Genomic DNA, 21,185 nt, shown 5'->3' on the forward strand with positions numbered 1-21,185 from the left:
AGAATCCAGGTCCCCTGACTCTAACTCCAGTGTCCATTCATCCATCCATCCATCCACCCATCCATTCAGCAGCTGCTTATTGAGCACTTACTACGTGCAATGCACTAGGTGCTGGGGATGCATGGTCAAGTAATGATGTTCTATGTCCAGGATTAAAGGAAAAGGTAGGGCCTGGCAGTAGGGAGGGGTAAGTGTGTGAACAAGACCTGATGGCAGGCACTGAGGAGGGGGCTTCAGTGAGCAGTGAATCCAGTCTGTGGGGCAGGCAGCAGTGAGCTTACTGTCCTGCACTGGCCTCATGGACCTAGATGCCTCATCTTTCCACACCATGCACAACTCCATCTGGCCCCTTATCCCAGCACACAGCCCACAGCGCTGTGACCTTGCTAAGATCTGTCTCCTCCATGTGCCCAAGAATCCCAGAAGGCAGTATTGGGCCTGTGTGTATCCCAGAGACCAGCATAGACTCCTGTATCTGTGATGGGAGATAACTCTGGGAAGATGGGTCTAGACCAGATAATAGATGGTCTTGAATGTTCAGGTAAGGAGTTTGGTCTTGACTTGGTAGGGACTAGGGAGCCACCGAAAGTTCTTGAGCAGGGTAGTGAGGTGCCCAGATTTGCCTTTCTGCAATCTCCTGAATCAGGCTCCATTGCCTTTTCTCTGATCTCCCAAACTGTGCTCAGCTCAGCGCCTGCACCTAAGCTATCAGAGGACCCAGGAGGGCACGAAGAAGCCCCATTGAGGTAACTAGGCCCTCTCATGCCTGTTCTGCACAGCACCTCTCTCTGTGGCTTGCCCTGCTGTAGGATGAAGGTGGGCAGAAACAAGGTGCAGCACTTGGAAGCAGGGGAGCTGGATTTGAGAACTCACACTGTGGCTTTATCTCCGTGTCCTCATCTGTGCAGCAGGGAGGCTAGACTGGAACTGCCCCTCCCCATCCCAGATGGGCCTTGGAGTCACCTCACAGCTTGTCAGTCACACAGATGCCTGAGCCCAGGCCTGGGGGAACTGCTCCTTCCAGAAAAAGAGACTGGTCAGGCTTGGGAAGCAGGACCTTGTGTGACCTCTGAGGGCACCAGGATCAGAAGAGGAGGGTGGGAGGCTGTCCAACCCAAACCTTAAAATCCATGGGCTTTCTCACCCTCCAACCTTGTCATTGGAATCCCTGTTTCATGCATGAGCAAGCTCAGGGGTGCACCAGTCCACACCCAGGGCAAGCCATCACCCTGGCAAGCCCATTTTCAAGGGACCATGTTGCCTTCCAGGTTTTCCAGACCTAGAGAAATAAAACACAAGATGTCTGGCTAAATTAGAATTTCAGATAAATAACTAATAATGTTTTTAGTAGAAGAATGTGCCATTTTACATGCTGGGCCCAACGATTAGATGTAAGGATCTCCGGAGCCTCTGGCCTTGGGGCCGCAAGAGAGGCTGTCCCCTGGAATTCTCGCCTACTGCCTCGGAGAGGTGAGCAGGGACAGGCTGTTTCAGATTGAAACATGTGCAGATGGTCTTTGAACGAGGGTCTGTGTGTCAGCCTCAACCAGCCTGCAGCACTGACCTCTAGTGAGCCAGTCACTGACTCAGTCACCTCAAATCCCTTTATCACCCCAACTGCCAGCCCAGGCTCCAACAGCCCACAAGCCACAGAGCAGGGCTATTCAGAGAGGAAGGGCCTGGATGGGAAGACGAGCTCATTAGGACAAGGCTTCCATGTTACCAACTGGAGGACCTGCCCCAGCTAGACCCAGGCCCGGAGCCCTAGACATAGGAAGAGGAGCCCCTCAGGGACCCCTGCAGCAGCTGGTTCCCACCCCCAGAATGATGGGCCATAGAGCAAGGCCCGGACCCAGTCCAGGTCAGGACTGAGAAGGAGTTCAAGATCAGTCATCAGCCACAGGCCACTGAGTCATTCCCTCTCATCCCACATGCCATCCCTAAATACAGACATGCGCACACACGTACATTCCCAGCACTGCGCGGCACATCCGGCCCCCTGCTCTCCCAAGCCTAACAGGTGCCTCACTGCTTGGAGATTGAAAGCTGGTAAGCAGTGAGGCTGCCAGCCCCTCCCACATCCCCCACAGCCATCACCTTCGAGCCACGCGGCTGCTGCCGCAGCCACCAGCTAATTAGCTGTGGGGTAACGAGGGGCCTGCACTCCTGAAGGCAGGCACTGCGTTCTGGGACATTAGCTTCCTATTAGGAGCCACTTTCCACTGCAAACACAAACAGCCCCGGAGGAGGATCGGCAGGGTAGAGGCTGGCCTGGGGTGGGGAAGAAGTAGCATGCTTCAGGAAGCCTTTTATTAACTCTCTAATCCATTCCAGATGCTGCAGGGTGCCTGGCCTGGGAGCCCTGGAAAGGCGTAAAGGACGTAGGGGAAAGATCTGAAATTCATGAGAAAATCTTAGATTAGATAAATGTGAGTGCAAGAGAAACATCTGGGTTGTCCAGTTGGGGAAAATGAGGCCTAACGTCCAGATGTGGTGGGGATGGGACAGCTTCCGCTGGTTTAGCTTCAGCTCAGATTGGGAGCCCTGATGATCCCTTATCTGGTTAATGGGTTTATCCTGGAAGGTGGGTGGGGCTGGCAGGAGCCAGGCAGGGCAGAAGGTATCCCCCTAGCTGGAATGGCTGTCTCATCTCAGGCAGAGACCAGAGAGGCTGGGAAGCAGGTTCCCCTAAAGTTGAACAATGTTTGTTTCCTTCTCGCTCGAAAGACTGAAGGCTACAAGAGGGAGCGCCTAGCAGCTGCTGACAACCCAGCCCCCAGGGCATGCCCAGATGTGGGTGCACCACTGGACGGGAATGTCTTCATAAGCACAGACACAGCAGCACACATGGCTCTGCACACTCATGTCATGCACAGACACAGGCCTACCACTCAGGAGACCATCAGCCTGACTCTCGCACACACACGCACACACACAATAACAGCAGTAGGGGCGGGGGGACCTGAAGCAGCAACACGGCCCCCGGCAGCCCCCAGAACCACCACCTGGTCTCTGCCCCTGACCAAGCCAGGATGAGGCCCAGCCAGGAATTTTTCCAGCCTGGGGTTATTACCACTCCCTTTTATAACAAACATTTTTTAATGAAATTTATACAGTATATAACCTACCTCCATACATTATGTAACTGCATACATAATTTTGCCCAATTGTAATATCAAGGAGAAATAAACAGGGGTGAAAGGTTATGATAAAACACTATGTATTTCTGTATGTGAATGCTTGAGCACCACCACCCAAGAAGACACAGGAGAGTGAGAAGCTTGCATCTAAATGTTGGGGCATCTGAACACCCACAAATGATGATTGATCAGGTGGTTCTTTTAGGGACTGAGGCACCATGAGCAGGATTGCCATCCATGTAGTGGTTTTCCAACTGGTAAGCAATTCTTAGTAAAATGCTTATCAAAACCAAGTCGTCTTCCCTCAGTTTACTGGTGGTTGCATTCCTGGAAAATGTTATATATATTAAATCATGCCAAAAAATAGTGAAACCTAAGTAGCACAGCCTCAGCTTAGTGTCTATACAGCCTGACGGTCTCACCTCGGACAAACATTCACTGACGCTTCACGTATGTGACACCTGGCTGGACAGGTAACATTTTTTGTCCCACCCACTAAAAGCCAGGGACACCCCCCAAATCATGCTGATGGCCCAAAATGCCCCCTGGGGATGATAGGACCCTCACTGAGATCTAAAGCCTCAGACCGTCTCTGAGGATCTTGTCCAGGGTCCTAATACCTCCCTCAGCAGGCAGACACCAAGGACACGGGGGATAAAGGATGGAAACTGGTTTGCAAGCAGGAGAGCCCATTACCCAGGTGCGATGAGGTCATTACTGCTGAGACCGATGCTGGAGGCTATGGCTCAAGCATTGAAGGAGGTGTAAAGGTCCAAGCACCCAAGCCAGGTACTTGGCACACGTTATCTGTGAGGCGGGCCTTGACATGCTCTTTGCCAGGTAGGGAATGCAGGGGAATGAGGATCTGGCAGGTTAAGTAACTTGAGTCCAAGTTTATCTGGGTCCAATGCCTTCATCTTTCTAAGACCGCACTTGCCTTCAGGAAAGGTTCCAGGGAGGAGAGGGTATTTGCAACAAGCTAAGGGACAAAGAGCTTTCCAGTAGGTAGAGATGGAAGGAGAACAGCATCCCAGCTGAGGAAATAGTGTGAACAAAGGCATGGAAATTGTGTTCAAATAGCATGACCTCTAGCTTTTCTGGGAGCATAGACTCCGTGTAGCTGTGATGGGAGATAACTCTGGGAAGATGGGTGTAGACCAAATAATAGATGGATAACCTTGAATGTTCATGTAAGGAGTTTGATCTTGACTTGGTAGGGACTAGGAAGCCACTGGAAGTTCTTGAGCAAGGTCGTGAGGTGTCCAGATCTGCCTTTCTGCAGTTTCCTGCATCAGGCTCCACTGCCTTTTCTCTAATCTCTCAATCAACTCACCGCCTGCACCTAAGCCAGGCCTCTTTCTGGGGCTGGTGCTGTCGAGGAATTTCTCCCAGCCTCCCCAAGTAGTTTTCAAGCCATAATTAATTGCATAGTAACGAGGATCTAATTGCCTTCCCCCTGCCAGCACCCCAGAGATGACGGGCTGTACCTGGAAGAAGGTGTGTTCAGAAAAAAACAAGTTAATTAACACTGTGAACAAAGAGGCTGCTAATTGCATTGCTTCTAGGACTTTGGAAGACATTTTTCAGGAATGGGAGTCAACTGCCTTGGGCTCATTAGGAAAAACCATGGTTCTCTGTTGAAGAGGTCTGTCTCCCCTCCTCCCCCACAAATGAACTGCAATAACAGCCAAACTGACTGCAGAATGAAGGCCTCCACTTTTTTCTGGGAGAGCCAAGGACCCAGGAATCTTCTTGTCCTCATGTTATGGGTGGATAAAGTGAGACCAAAAAGGACACAAAGATCTGGTGGTTTCACAGCTTGGACTCCCTTCCACGGTGCCCACGTATACTGTCAATCTGACAGTGAACGTGGAAAGGACATGGCTGGACTAGGGCAGATTCTTCCCCAAAGTTCTGGCCACTTATGAAGGAGGAAGTGTTCAAAGAAGTGGGGAAGGACCCCGGCCCTCGACCCAACAGAGAGTCAGAAAAGCCTCCTGGGGGACCACCATCCTGGCCTGGGCTACAACCTTCTACTCTGGGGTCTGCATACCTCACTGGGAAGCCCGGCAGGCAACAGAAGGGTTTGGGCATCTGTGCTTGGGCAGCTGTCTCAGCCTGGCCCTTCTGGGGACATGTGGCTCTGAGACCACTCTCTTCACAGCCAACCTACAGCAAGTCCCTGAGCAGGAACTAGGCTTCAATTGCTCCATCTAGACTCTAAAGAACCAGACAGAAAATATTTCACACTTGGCAGGCCGTATAATTTCTATACCAACTACTCACCTCTGCCGCTGTAGAGGGAACATCGCATCGACCATACAGCAACAAATGGGCTGTGTTCCAATAAAACTTTATGGACAAAATAGGTGGTGGGCTGGACTTGCCCACAGGCTGGAGTTTTCCAATTCCTGGTTGAATGAAAACTCTCTGGAGGCAGCAGCAGGACAATGCCTCCTATGAATCCTCCCATCCCTAGCACAGGGAAGCACTGGTGAAGGGTTTGTTCCATGAGAGAAGCAGACAGTAAAAGAAGGTCTGGCAGCAAGCACGTGGGGAAGAGGGCGAACACTTGAGTCTCTTGGATTCAAAGCCCTGAGCACCATGCCTCCTGTGTTCCCTTGGTTCCATCCACGGACTTAGCATCGATCCCGGCATTGATGCCAAATCTTCCTCCTTCTTGGCGTTAGAAGAGCATGGGAGGGCACTGCCCAACTCCCCATGTTGGCAACTCCCCAAAGAGGCCAGTGAGGCCCAGTGCCAGAAGTCCCCGCCCCACCACACTCACCTCCTGCAACACCCTCCATGGTTGACTGTCCAGAGGGAGGCTACCACCATTTTCAAACCTGCTGGCCTAGAAGCTTCTGGGCCTGGAGCCCTGGCTTGATCTCCTCATGGGCAGGCTGCCTCTGGGAGGCTCTTCCAGTGGCTTCTTTCCCCAGGCAGATGATCCCATGGCAAGGGAGGGTAGGCGAGAGGTGCTGGCAAGGCAGGCACTCTGGGGAAATCCGCAGAGAGCGATGGATGAAGGGAAAGCCCAAGAAGTTGGACCCAGAAGAGCCTGGCTGCAGGTCTGTGGCCAAGGCAGGAGGGAGGGACAGGCACCACTGGCAGGGGCTTGGCTCTGAGGAAGGGATCAGGGCTCTGCAGGAGCTGGAGAAAGTGTTGAGGGATCCCAATTCTAAAAGCGCCGTATTTGCAGGAAAGGCTCCAGGACAAGGTGGAAGCATGAATGGAACACTGATCAAAGACTGGAATCAGAGCCAGAGGTCGGAGAGAATCCAACAGGCTGCCTTCATGCTAGGGATGGGCCCTGCTAGCCTCAGACTACTCCAAATGCCCCAGAGCCAAGAGATTCTGCCAACAGGCCAGTGAGTACAGAGGGAAGGGAGGTCAAGAGAAGCGTGAGCAGATAGAATCCAGAAGACATCAGGGTAGGGCTACCCCCAAGGAAGATAAGGCCTTTCCTGGACACCTTGGAGGACCCTGCCCCATTTATCCTCCTCAGAGGAGAGGAAACAGCAATAACTTGTGTGGTGAACATTCCATTTGAGAAGCATCACACCAGACTGGAAGAACACAAAGTTCTTGGAAAATGTTACTAATATTGAGTATTCTGGAGGGCCAGGCACTGCCATCATGTTTTACATGCATTATCTCATTTACACCTCTGGAATAACCTTATAAAGTGAGTGTTTTATTCCCATTTTACAGATGAGAAAACTGAGGTTCCAAGATACATTAAATCATCTTCTCGCATCCAACAAAGCCAACAAATAGCAAGGTTGGACTCAAACCCAGTTCTGTTCAACTCCCACATATTTCCTGCATGCCCAGGAATGAGATTCCAATCACTTAACAACCAGCATGGATGTCAACCAAGCAAAATGGATGCCACATGTAAACAATATGTACAGCTGAACTGAGAGGCCCCAGGCAACTCCCACATGGGATCGCCAGACGCTGCCTCCCCACAACCCCCACCCCCAAACATACGGTGCAACCCATCTAAAATACAAACAGCAAACCATCCTGACATTGTCTCCACTGATGAGGAAAGGGACTCAAAACTCAATGAGTCTGAAACCCCAGTGTCCCCCAATCAAACCAGCTCACTGTCGAGGGATCCCATCCCAGATCAGATCGGGAGAGACCTTTTAAGGGCATCTCGCCCAACTCCCTCACTTTACAGACAAGAAAACCTAGGTCCAGAGAGGGGAAGTGACTGGGCCAAGGTCACACAGCAAATTGGCGGCTGATCCTAGGCCCAAGAAACAGAAACACCCATTCCCACCACTCAGTTCCATCCCTGTGCACGCTGCTGGTAGTGCTACAACTTGAGTCTCTCCTTGCAAAAAGCAATCTGGCAATGTGGAATATGAGCTACAAAACTGTTTATACCCTTTGACCTGTTAATTCTCCTTTTGGGAATAAACCCTTGGGAATAATCCAAAGAAAAAGAAAAAAAGTAATTTGACAAAGATGTGCGTGGCAGCACTGTTTGCAAAATTGGAAATCTGGCCACCACCCAAATGCCCAACAATAGCAGTAAACAAACGGTGGTTATATTAATGTGCTGTAGTTATTAAAAATGACAGCTCTGTAGACTAAGTGAGTACAATAGAAACATTCATGTAAGATATCGTTAAGTGGGAAAAGCAGAAAATGTCTTCACACGTTGGTTACAACGAAGCAAAACAAGAGAGTGTGTTAAAAAAGGCTGGAAGAGATGAGGAGAGATGAAAATGGCTTATTGTTCAATTGGGTTTTTTTTTCCACTGAACGTTATTTAGTGTCAAAAATCTTTAAAGATTTTAAAGTTATCCAACAGTGATGGAGAATTAGCAATCGGAGAACAATATTGCATTCAAATTCACCCAGCAGAGTCCTAAATCCCACCCATCTCCCTCCCATACTCCACAACTTCCCTGGAGACCTGCAGAGAGATCAGCATCTGTCTCCCTTGAACCATCTTTTCAGAAAGACGTCAACAAAATGCTTTGGTCATAAATGGTGTTAGGGAGTTCTTCTAGATGTCTAGCCATCTCCTTGAGACTTTAGCAGGAGTAAAAATAGGTTCCACTGAAGCATCTTGGCCATGGAGATGGAACCAAAGAAATGGAACCGCGTAAGAGAAAAGTGGAGAAGTGAAGAGAAGGTAAGACAGAGAAACCGGGGAGGAGATGGTGAATATTAAGCTTCATCGAAGTACAATTGAGAGAAATTAGATGCATAGTTGGTTCCAGGCCCAGGAGGAATTACGAAAATCCTTCTGAGCAGAGGGAGCTGGTATAAGCAGAGATATGCAGCCTACAAAGCCGAGCAGAGGTGCTGTATTTGCAGGAGAATTGGAAGACAGGTGACAGGCGCTGGCTAAGCTGAGTAAAGAACAAGGGGAATGCACTGCGGAAATCCTGAGAGAGGGACAGACCATCTCCTTGTAGCCCCCTCAATTCCTTCCTTCCAATGGAATCATACCAAAATTCATGGCTGTGAACCTGGTGCAACCCTATCATCCAAGGTCTTTTAGTCATTCCACCACTACCACCACATCAAACTCATGACAGCCAATGTCCTTAAGCAGAGAAGGGAACAGTTCTGTATTGAGCAATGCTGTGAGCCACTCACTCAGTCGTAACTTGTGATGTCCATACTGTGATCCCCGCTTTACAGACGGAAAAACTGAGGCTCAAGAAGATAATCAAGGTCACACTGGTAAATGACAGAGCCTGGATTCAAACTTGCCACTCCGTTTCTCACCGTACCACATTCTACGAAAAGAAATAACCCTACCAAGGGTAGGCAGGATTCTGGGAAAATCGTGATATGGCCCACTTCTTTAGGTCTTTGTGCTAATTGAATCAAGGCTAACTATGGCCAGAATAACCATCAAGAGTTTCACCATTGGTAACAGCAGAAATTAGACAAGTTATAGGGGAAAGAAGCTTCTGGAGGGAGGGGGAGTTCTTAAAGTGTCCATCTGAACTCACCTCTGATTATAGTTAAACTTAGGTCATCATCATTCTTGGAAAAAGAGGAAGGCACCCACCATTGTGAATGTGGTTGTTGGACCCCGTTAGGCTGGGCCAGCTTTGGGGCTGACTGTTTAGAAAGAAGGGTGTGTGTATCTGAAACACGAGGCCCAACATCATAGACAAGCCAATGAAGGGACCACCATGCTTGCTGGCCATTGCACTAGGAGACCTGCACCATGTGACCAGGTCACAGCTGATTGAACCAGGTGCAAGCTCCTTGGAGGTGGGCAAGCTGGGAAAGTCCTAACAGGGCTGGGCTAAGCTAGTCAGATTCTTTCTTTGCAGAATTTTAACTGGAAAATACACCAAGGAGATAAAGAAGTGCAAGCCAAGGCCATGAGGCTGCCAGGGACCACAAGGGACCAGGAGTGACTAGAAGCTACAGGTAAATAGCAACTACGAGAACATTGAGAAGAAGAGAAAGCTATTGATAGCAGGAGAAACAGACAGACCCATCAAGGAGCCACCACCATGTGGGGCACAGCTGAGCCATATTCATGATGTCTCACTCAGCAGAGAGACACACAGCAAGGCTCAGTGCTCCTGGGGGAACAAGAAAACACCAGAGCCAATAGTCACCTTGGATCCTGAATTTTTTTCCTGGATCCCATGACTGATGCCTGAATCCTGTACTTCCCATGGGATTCCCACTTACCCTGATGTTGGAGCCTTACAGTAAGGTCCATTTGTTGAGGAAACTTGAGTGAACGTCTCTGTTTTTACAGTCTAAAGGTCTGAACACAGAACCCAGAATTGGGTTACATGCCCTTCCAAACATTCCCACAGCACCACATACCTCCCCATCATAGGCCAGTATGACAATGCCTGCTTATCTGGTTGTCTCTCTCTCTAGACTCTAAGCTCCATGAGATGCTACCCATCCACCATTTTATTCCCAGAATCTAACAGTATCTGGCGCAAATGAAGGAGGAAAGAAAGGACCGAAGGAAAGAAGGAAGGAAGGAAGGAAGGAAGGAAGGAAGGAAGGAAGGAAGGAAGGAAGGAAGGAAGGAAGGGAGGGAGCGAGGGAGGGAGGGAGGGAGAGAGGGTGGAGGAGAGGGGAGTGGAGGGGAGGGGAGGAGAGGGGAGAGGAGGAGGGAGGGGAGGGGAGGGAAAAGTGACATGAGTTTGTATTGCTAACAGCCAGCCCCATACATGGTCACATGGACCAAGAGCTGAAGTTGATCTTCATTCTCTTCAAACTAATCACTCCCTGAGCCAGGGCTAGCTATCCAAGCTGAGTTTCTCACTGGGCACCACTAGTATATTGGGGAAATGGTTCTTCATCAGCTGGGATGTCCGGCACATTGCAGGATATTTAGCATCCCTGGTCCCCTCCTAATACCAGGAGTTCCCCCCAATCCTGGCCACTGTGAAAACTCAAAGCACCCCATGCATTTATATTTCTGAATGCCCTTCTGGGCACTTTGTCTCCAGTTCCTCTGATCATGTCTTGCTCTCTTGGAAAATATTGCAATGGTGCTATGTTTTTTATAGAATAATTGTAATAATAATGGCTGACCGGGCAAGTGGCTCACACCTATAATCCCAGCATTTTATGAGGCTGAGGCAGGAGGATCACTTGAGCACATGAGTTGGAGACCAGCCTGGGCAATGTAGTGAGATGATGTCTCTCCAAAAACGTTTTTTTTTTTTTAATTAGCCAGGCATGGTGGCATATTCCTGGCTAATTCCAACTATTCAGGAGGCTGAGGCCTGAGGATAGCTTGAGCCCAGAAGTTCAAGGTTACAGTGAACCATGATCACACCATCGCACACCAACCTGGTGAACAGAGTGAGACCCCTTCCCTCTAATAATAATAATAATGACTAACATCCATGGAGCACCTTCTCTATGCCAGGCACTATTCTAAACACTTTATATGCATTAATTCACTTGAACCTCATAGAAACCTTCATTATAAAGTGGATACTGCTGTTATCCCCATTTTACAGATGAGGAAAACAAGGCTCAGAAAAGTCAAGCAACATGCCCCAGAGCATAGTCCATAAGTGGCAGAGCTGGGATTCAAACCTATATGGTTCCAACTCTGGAGCCTATTATACTCTTCACACCCCCAAGGCTGCAGCTCCAAGCTGACATTGCCCACTTCCCCAGCCGTACCATCTCTGCCTCGTTCCTCCTCGGTTATCCCACATGTGCATGTGGGCACATGTGCACACACATGGCACATCAGACCACTAGCTGTTCCCAAAATATCCTAGCTTAACTCATGCTGGCCCCTCCTCCTGAAATGTCCTTCCCTTGCCCACTTGCAGTTAGGTCTTTCCTGTCATCAGAAAGTCCTACTCAAGTAGTGCTTTCTCTATGAGACTTCCAAGCTTCCCCCAGGCACAATCAACTTTTCCATTCCCACAATCTCTCCCCGCCCTATGTCATGTCTCCATTAAGCACACAATGCAGTCTTCCTGGGAACCCAGCTGACTTGTGGATGTTTTGTCAATGGCTGAGCCAACTTGGAGCACCTAGAGTCTGCTCTCAGCATCTTCTGGTGGCCCAGCCCTCTTCTCCCCCAACCCTGCCCCCTGCCACCAGCTATCTCAGAGATCACTTCACAGTTCCAGCTCTCTAGGCCCTGTGCCTTCTCCCAATTTGCCATTTCTAGCATAGCTTTGACCACCACCTCCCTCAGTCCCCAACCCTGTCACCCAAGATCCCAGAGCCACCACCAGGGGGATGTCAGTTACCTGCAAATCATCCTATCAGCCAAGTTGGTAAGGAGCAGACAGGACCCGAGGTTCCCTTACCCTTCCTCTGCCTTCCCCATGGGCTGCAGGTCCTGTCCCCAGCACAGATGCCCTCCACACCAGGCTAATGGCCCTTCCCTCCACTCGAGGTCCACTCCCAGCCATTAATAATAGCAGTACCATCGAGTGTTTCGTTACTTAGCAATTTGCAATCATTAATTAGTGGAAATCACAGATTGGGGCCATGAAAGGAGGATGGTGAGATTAAGCTCGTTTTGAAATCAAGTTAATCAAGTGATGGAGAGGGATGGCTCTGTGCTCCAGAGCAAGAGCCCCTTCTGTACCTGCTGAGCCAACCTCTGGCCTTGGACCATGGCTCAGATTCCCCATGAGTGAAACAGGAAGGTAATGAATGGAGATGCCTTGGGCTGGGTGAAACAGGAGCATCTAGAAAGATAGACATTGGCCAGGCACAGTGCTCATGCCTGGAATCCCAGCACTCTGGGAGGCCAAGGCAGGCAGATTGCTCGAGCTCAGGAGTTCAAGACCAGCCTGGGCAACATGGTGAAACCCCATCTCTACCAAAAATACAAAAAAATTAGCCATGCCTGGTGGTGCCCACCTGTAGTCCCAGCTACTCAAGAGGCTGAGGTGGGAGGATCACTTGAGCCTGGGTTGGCAGAGGTTGCAGTGAGCTGAGGGATACAGAGTGAAACTCTATCTCAAAAAAAAAAAAAAAAAAGGAAGGAAAAAGAACAAAAAAAGAAAGAAAGATAGATAGATAGACATTGGGATAGACATAAAAGACTAAAAGACACCAGAGCCACTTTCTTTCTTTCTTTTTCTTTTTTTTTTTTTTTTTTTTTTTGAAATGGAATCTCACTCTGCCACCAGGCTGGAGTGCAGTAGCGCGATCTTGGCTCATTGTAACCTCCAGCTCCCTGGTTCAAGCAATTCTTCTGCCTCAGCCTCTCGAGTAGCTGGGATTACAGGCACGCACCACCACACCCAGCTAATTTTTGTATTTTTAGTAGATGCGGGGTTTCACCATGTTGGCCAGGATGGTCTTTATCTCCTGACTTCATGATCCACCCACCTTGGCCTCCCAAAGTGCTGGGATTACAAGCGTGAGCCACTGCACCCAGCCACCACAGCCACTTTCTAAACTGATACTTGTTCCAACTTGCCTACAGGCCCCTTGAACTCCTATGGTTCTCCCACCTCCTGTCTGCCTTCCTAGCCCCAAGAACTTTTCCCTAGCCAACCTCTTTGAATTATTCCAAATTCCTTTTGCATAATTATGCATTATTAACCTTTGGGAATTGATTTTACAGAGAGTGTTTAAGGGGAAAGGGTTAAACATTCTCCCCTACCCCACCCTACTCTGGAGGAAGATGCTGAGTAGACACCTCTTCTCCCAAAGCTGAAAGAAAGATGCTTCTGCCTGCATCCATATTTCTTCCCAAGGAGACACAATTATCTCCCCCACTTCCCTTCCCAGCAAGCAACAAGACAACACTGGCCCTGATATATGGGCGGCCAGCGGGCTCCCTGTGCTGGATAAGGACGCATCTGAGAGCTGCCGTCCCTAAGTCATCTCCCCTCCCCCTCGCCTCTGGAGAGGAATCTCAATGAGGAAGTCACAGCCCAAGGAGGCTGGGAAATCCTGGACAGGCACCCAGCTTCTCCATCCATCCAAACCTAGGACCCAGGGCTTGACAGTCCCTCCCCCAAAAAGTAGGATTAGGACCCAGAAGGACCTAATAGCTCCTGCCTGTTCCCTGATTCCCACCTGTTCCTACCTCATTCCTGACCTCCCATTCCAGCCACAGTGAGCAGCTCAGCATCTCATCCATCCTCCATGCCTTTGCCCAGTCTGTGTTCTCTGCCTGGAATGCTGCTTAGTATCTTAGACATCTGTTCCTTCAACACGCACTAAGTAGCTACGTTAGCACTACTAATAAAATGCTGAATAAGACGAGATTAATAAGCCTCTGCCTGATGCAACAAGAGAAGACAGTCTCACCAAAAAGTAACTAAAATATAGTGTAGCGGCTGCTATGGTAGAGGGAGGGCTGCAAACGGCACCTGCAGCACAGGTTGGGTCCTGAAGTATAGGTATAGAAGATTAGTAGGTGCATAAGAAGGCTGGAGGAAGGGTGTTTTAAGCAAAGGGAATAGCATGTGCAATGGCTCATAATCATAAAGAACACACATGCATGGGGAGCTTGGAGGAGAGTGTAGACTAGGGCAATAATGCTGAGATGTGGAACCTCAGGGTCTGAGTGCCAAGGAGTATGCAGCAGGGCCACTGACAGCTGTGAGCAAATGCTTGCAGCTGAGCAAACGATGGATGGGGGCAGGGAGTGGGGGTATGAGAGAGACAGAGTGATAAGCAAGTGTTAAGAGGTCACTGGAACCAAGGCAGGGTCTGTGAACATAAAGGAAAGGGGTAGATTTGAGAGACATCGAAGAAGAATAGTCAACACATCCACTGAAATTCTACCCGGTCTTCAAAGCCCAATTCAAACACTCCCTCCTCCATGCAGCTTCCCCGATTTCTTCCACACCAGCAACAATTATGATCTCTTCCCTCTGTGATCCCAGACTGCTGAGCTCTCTATCAAACTGATCATCACGTTCTGCCTAATGTTACAGGGGTCTGCACAGGTCCCTATCCTCCCCAAATACTCCCTGACAGCAGGGATCATGTCTTATCTTCCCAGAGCCTAGCCCCTTGCCCTGCACAGAGTAGGCCTTGATTTTGTTCATTGAGTCTCATTTAATTGAAATCTAGGGAGGCTGTAATCAGATCCCTGCTAACCATGAGAGGTGTCCACACATGGAAAGGCTGGCCTGTGAGGGGGAAATTCCCAGCACTGGGAACGCAAGAGAGAGGACTGCTGCTCCCTCATTAGAGACCTTGCAGAGGGGAGACTTGAACTGAGCGTGAGGTCAGGAGGCATGCTTATGTCTGCTCCAACTCTCTGGATCCCTAGGTCCCCTCTAAGCCTACATATGTTATAGGGACTAGTTTTCCTTTCCACAGAGAGGGAGACTCACTTACCCTGGGCTGCATAACAAGTCCCACTAGGGGTGGAGATGGGTATCTGGCCCAGGATTCTCCCCACAGTGGATTAAGACTGTGTCCAGGGACTTGGAGTCCCTTCTCTGAGGGCAGCACGGTGTCTGGCCACTACCCTTCTCTGCTCGATCCCCAAGTGATGTGGCCTCAGCACACATTGTTGTCCATAGTAGCATGGGAGCTTTACTAATCCTTAGATTGTAATCCTTCTTCTCCCAAGCTGGAAGAAGGGGAATAAAATCTGGAGAGAAACAGAGAGGCCAAGGTCTAGTGAACAGGGTGGATGACTTCAAGAGCTCAGATGCAATGACCTCTTCATGCATTGCCCAAACATTTATTGAGCACCTACTTCACACCATTCCCTGGAATTGTTTTTCCATCTCCACCCACTTATGGCAGCTGCACTGGCTCTACAGTGACACTGGAAACAAAAAAATAAGGATGGAGGAGAAACAAAACGTACTGAGGCCCACTTATGTTAGGCATTCTCTTGGGCGCTTTGTGAATTGGCGTCTCTCAAACTTTAGAGTGCATAAGACTCACTGGGATTTTGTTAAAAACAGATCCTGATTTGGTGGGTCTTAGTTGGGGCCTGAGATTCTGCATTTCTCACAAGTTCTCAGATGACACTGAGGCTGCCTATCTGCAGACCATGTTTTGAGGAACAAGGTTGAATCCTTACCAAAAACAAAAAGAGAAGGAAAACCTGCAGAAGGGTGTTGAGAGATTATTTTACAGATTAGGAAGCTAAGGCTTAACAAGGTAAAGGATCAAAGAATGGAGTCCTCAGTCCAGAGACCCTGGTAGGGAGACACAGCACATATTACACAGTCTGCTGGAGCAGGGGTATGCCCCATCTTCAGAGAACCAAGTCCAAGGAGGGGGCTATAACTTTATTCTGGGAATACACCCAACTGGATGACAGATATAAAGCCCTGCCCAGTGGGAACTGCCCAGTCTTATAGGGGGGACACTGCTTTTGTCTCGGGGGACCACTGGTCCTTCAGTAAAGGCACAGCCCCTACCCTTTGAGAGTTTGTTCTCAAAGTTGGCTCGGAGACCCAGAGAGAGGAGGAGAAAACAAAACAACACCAGGGAGGCCTGTATTTCCAACACAGAGCCCCACTGCCTAGACCGGGGAGGAGATGTAAGTAACAGAGTGGGCTCATGGGGAGCCCCTTCTCAAGCCACTCAAAAACCTAGCCCAGATGCACTGAGCTCCTGGCCCCAACATGGAACTGGAAGGTGGCCCCCACGCACAGGTGGGCAAGGCTATTTAACACTGTAAACACCACACTTTACTGCAGCCATTAGGTCCACAACAGCGGCCCATCTATCCTCACCCTGGCCCTATGACACCAAGCACTGATGGTGCAATTAGGTAGCAGAGAGCAGGCTGTAAATTGCTGATACAGACATCCCTCCACCAGGCACAGTGAGGATCCCCTGCCTGAACCTCCTGCATCCCAGGCTTCAGCGGCAAGTGGTAGTCTCCAGCCTCAGGACCCGCACAGGGACTACCCCCTGAGGCTGGGCCCCCGAGCACCAGAAAGCCTTTTGCCTGCTGGGGCCAGAAGGAACCATCAAATTCTTTGAATGGCTCAGCCCCACTGGCATTTTAGTGCCAGAAATTTCTGGGGTGCCACTTTTGTGCTTCCTTAGAGGTCCCTTGTACAATCTCTAACAACCATCGCACTGTGTCCTGGAAAGGTTAGGACTGCTTGCCCACTAGACCATGTGTTTGCACAGGGCTGGGAACTTTTGAAAACATTTTTGTGTCTACTGGGCCTCACACATCATAGAAACTACAAGTTAGAGAATGTACATTTTACTTCATAATAATGTGCGTTCCCTGACACCTTGGGCAAGTTTCACCCTCTCTATAGACCCCAGTTACCCCTCCAAAGTATAAGGAGAATAGACCACAGAGGTTGCAAATCAGGGGCCCATTGACCCCACAGATGCATTTTGTATGGCTCCTAAGAGGAGGGTTTGGGGTGTTGTTGTTTGAGACAGAGTCTTGCTGAAACTGGAGTGCAGTGGTATGATCACGGCTCACTGCCACTTCAATCTCCCCAGCTCAAGTGATCCTCCCAACTCAGCCTCCCAAGTTTCTGGGACTACAGCCATGCACCACAACACTCAGATAGTTTTTGTATTTTCTGTAGAGATGGAGTTTCACCATGTTCCCCAGGCTAGTCTTGAACTCCTGAGCTCAAACAATCTTCCTACCTTGGCCTCCCAAAATGCTGGGATTACAGTCTGTGAGCCACAAGGAGGGTTTTTTTTAATTATTCAATTGTTTTAAGATACACAAACATCAGGAAATTTTACCTAAAAATCCAAATGTTCAGTGTCTCTTTAAAAATCAGAAGCTGTGACAGCACTGGGCCCACATCCCTCCATGGCAACAGTCATGTGTTGCTGCATAACTGTTGCCCCTCCAGTGTGCCCCAGACCTCACCTTTCACTGTTGTGTATCCCTCAGTTTGCTTATGCCTGACCCACTTCACTCATTTCTGCTACCTTCCCATGGGCTTTTAGGTTTCTATCTCATAACCTGGTCAGGAGGCTCCCTGTGTCCTACGATTCCGGATTCTTCAAATGAATGAGTGAAAAGATAAAGAAGATGGTTGACTAGTGGGTTTTGAGCCTCACCTTCTTTATGAGAAAATCACCAGGTTCTTCAGTTTTCTGACTTCCTAGGGCAGGGAATATCTTTCCTGCCCCTTGCTCCCTCAGAAGATGATGAAGAGAGTTTATAAAATATTCAGAATAATGACAATTTTCAGGGACACTGAAGTATCACATTGCACAAAGGCCAAGGGGAGAGTGGTTTTTGTGGGGTTGAGGGAGAGGGACCCATTATCCACTTAATTCGAAGCCACAGCCAGGTTGAGCTTCCTTCTCACAGTTCCCAAGGTCTGGCTGGTGGCTTAGTGGGCTCTCCTGATCAGCACCTGGGACAGCTCCACCCATCGCCCAGGATCCTCACTGCACTATCCCGGCCCAGCCACTTCTGTCCCACCTACCTCCCCAGCCTCCTCGCCTTTCCTTATGCACCACGTGGGCTTTGTGTCCATTCCTCACTCTTGCCAAGCCCTTCCCCATCTCAAGCGCTTCCGATACCATCCCCTGGAAGTTTTATCCCACTTTTCACAGGGTTCCTGCTCGTTCCGAATATCTCAGCCTCAGCCTCACTTCCTCAGGGAGGGCTGCATCAAAACTGCAGTTCAAATTAAATCTCCATAGATGCTATCTCATTCCTTCATAGCACAGATTGTGGCTGTCATGATATATAGATATTTGTGTGATTACTAATGTCTCCTTCTGCATTAGAATAGGAACTCCAGGGGCAGGGTTCAGACCAGTTCCATTTACCATTTTATATCCAGGACCTAACATCAGACCTGGTTACACAGTTATTGGATGAATAAATTACTGAGCCCCTTCTGAATGCAGGAACTATGCTAAAATATAGTCCCTTTCATAGAATAACTTATGGTTTCATTGGCTAGTTAAATTTCAGTTTGGCAAAAGTTAAAAATAATCTAATCCCGCCCCCCTCCGAATAAAGGAAGTCAAATAAAGATTCTGAAGCATCAAATCATTCTATGATTAGGTGGTGGACCCAGGGATAGAATCCAGCTCCTCAGTTTTCCAGTCCAGCCCAGTCTCACTGTGGCTTCTTCCCCCTGTGGTTCTGTTAGTTTATCTGCCTGTTAATGGCCACACACATACCCCTTTCCATTATCTCATCAGCCCTGCTTGGGCATTGCTATTGATGGCATTTAACCCCCTGGGGTTTCTGTTTGCTCTGGCTCTACCCCATTGCTGCTTTCCCAGAGAGTCTGTCTGGGCCTCCTCGGTAGCTCTGAGTGTGGACAAGCAGGAAGATTTAATGTTACTGCTCTGGTCTTTTGTCTCTGCAAAGCAAACCCTTCCCCTGCTGGGAAACTCATCATCACCAAGCATCAAGCTCAAGCTGAGTTCCACTTAGCTGTTTGCAAATGACAGTGGGGTGGGTGGAGGGTGAGCAGAAGGCTTGTAGTCCAAGGAGGGGGAACAGGGTATTTGTGAGAAAACACATGGTAGGAGGACTGTTGGGGAGGAAGATGAGGTTTGTGATGAAGACTGGCTGACTGTGAGCAAAGAATGCACCAGGGCATAGGTCTGCCCTGCCCACAATCAATCCCTAAATTGACCATTTTCTGATCACAAGCATGGACATTGGTCAGTACAGGCTTTGGCACAATTCCCATGGTACATCCTAGGCAGCTCTCAGCCTTCTATGAGTGGACTGATTATCTCACCAGCTGAGAGTCCCTGGGAATTCCTCTAATCTCTATGGGCTTCATTTTACTCATCCTGCAAATGGGAATCCTTGCAAAGTTGCTGTCAGCATATAACAAGATCATTCATACACACACTCAGGGAGGGCTTCACACACCATAGGATGCACAACAAACATGCTCTCCTCTCTGGAACAAGTATTTAGCCTCACTTGCTCTCTACTTTGACCACAACTTGCCCAACAGCAGGGCTCACCCATTGTGGCTGGCCCAGGACTAGTGGAGAGGGATGGGGTAGGTGGTGGACATGCTAGCACTCCATGTCCTCATCTATCCCTGCACCTCCTCCAGCCCCATGCCTTCCTTCCTTGTTCATTTCAGTCATCAGTGTTCTCTGAATTGCAGGCAGAGTAATGTATTCCGTGGTCAGAACGTCTTCTGCTCCCCGCTGCTGCCATCTCTGTCCTGGTCTCCCTCCTCTCCACCCCATGAGCATGAAGCCAAAATACCCATGGATGAGATGAAAAGGATAGAGGTAAAAAAGGACAGAGCAGAAGAAGGGGACCAAGTCCCCCCACCGTCTCAGCCTCCCTAATTGAATGACTCTCCTACCTGACTCTCCTGTCGGCTCCCATGTTCCTTCATTCTCCCTGATGGCCCTGAAATCCTCTCCCCCATCTCATCAAATCTCTCCCCCTTCCTCCTGCTTGTTCTCTAAGCCGCAGATTACTTTTTCATAAAATTCAATTTCTAGCCATTCTCATTACTTACTCACTTAATGTGGCGGGGGAGGGGAAGGGGGAGCAGAGGAAGACGAGGGAGGGAGATGGTGTCTGTGCAGCACTTATCCAGCCTAGTTACCAAGGCCCCTTGCTGAGGTGTATTGGAGTCTGATAAGACCAGATAATGGACTTCTGTCCCCACACAGGGAGCTGGCATTGGCGTATTCGGGTATCGCGGCATCATGTTGGAGGGTGGCAACACTTACAATTGTCATCCGTGACTCCTCTCTTGCTGGGAAGAGTCCACCGGGAAAGCTGTTTGTTCAACAAATATTTTCAGGGAGCATTTTATTCACCTGTCACCCTCCTAGGCACTGGGAGCACAGTCATAATAAAGAGGGAGTCTCTCTCCCAGGCCCAGTGGTCAGGGAAGAATTCGGGAGGAAGAGGCATAGAAGAAGATCTGAATAGGAATTATGTAAGCTCAAAGAAGAAAACAAGTATCTTAGTTTGGGTTCCCCCTTTAAAAAGAAGCCTGAAACAAGGGCTTCGGGGCAGATAATTTACTTGGGAGATAATCCCAAGAAACCAGAGGGAGGGAGTCACATGGGGAGTGAGAGAGGGAAAAAGGAAATCAATAAAGATAGATTAAGTGAGTTACTTCTGTAGAAAACTCCAGACCCTCTGCATAACCACGTTGAATATGCCACAGAATTATCCCTTAAGGAAGGAGGATAGGACATTATCCTCTGACTCCTGTCCCCATTGTTTGAGGGTTAGCCCCAGTGGTATTCATTTCCCTGCACTTTCATTATGCTTGTGCAGGCTGAGCAGCCTTCTCAGACTTCTGAGAAACCCTGAGTCTGAAAAGCAGAGAGATACCATTTTGTATGCTTGGGATAAGATGCTGGCAGCATGCCCAGAATTGTCTACCACAGTTGCACTGATATCAGGTCAATGAAGGGAATGTGGTGTGGGGCACACAAAGTGTCTGCTACAGTCCACCCCTTGTACAGCTCAGATCTGCCTGTGACCCAAAATAAGTTCACTTTGTCACTGAATTTTTAAGAAAAGGCAGGCCTTAATCTCTATTTTCTAAAACGTTCTTCAGACAGGAAGGTTAATGGGTCAGGGTACAGTTCCAACAGCTACAGCAGGTCCTGAGAGATATCCATCCCCTATGCCCTTTACCACTTACTCTA

Source organism: Symphalangus syndactylus, chromosome 20, assembly GCF_028878055.3.
Source record: "Symphalangus syndactylus isolate Jambi chromosome 20, NHGRI_mSymSyn1-v2.1_pri, whole genome shotgun sequence".
Lineage (NCBI taxonomy): Eukaryota > Metazoa > Chordata > Mammalia > Primates > Hylobatidae > Symphalangus > Symphalangus syndactylus.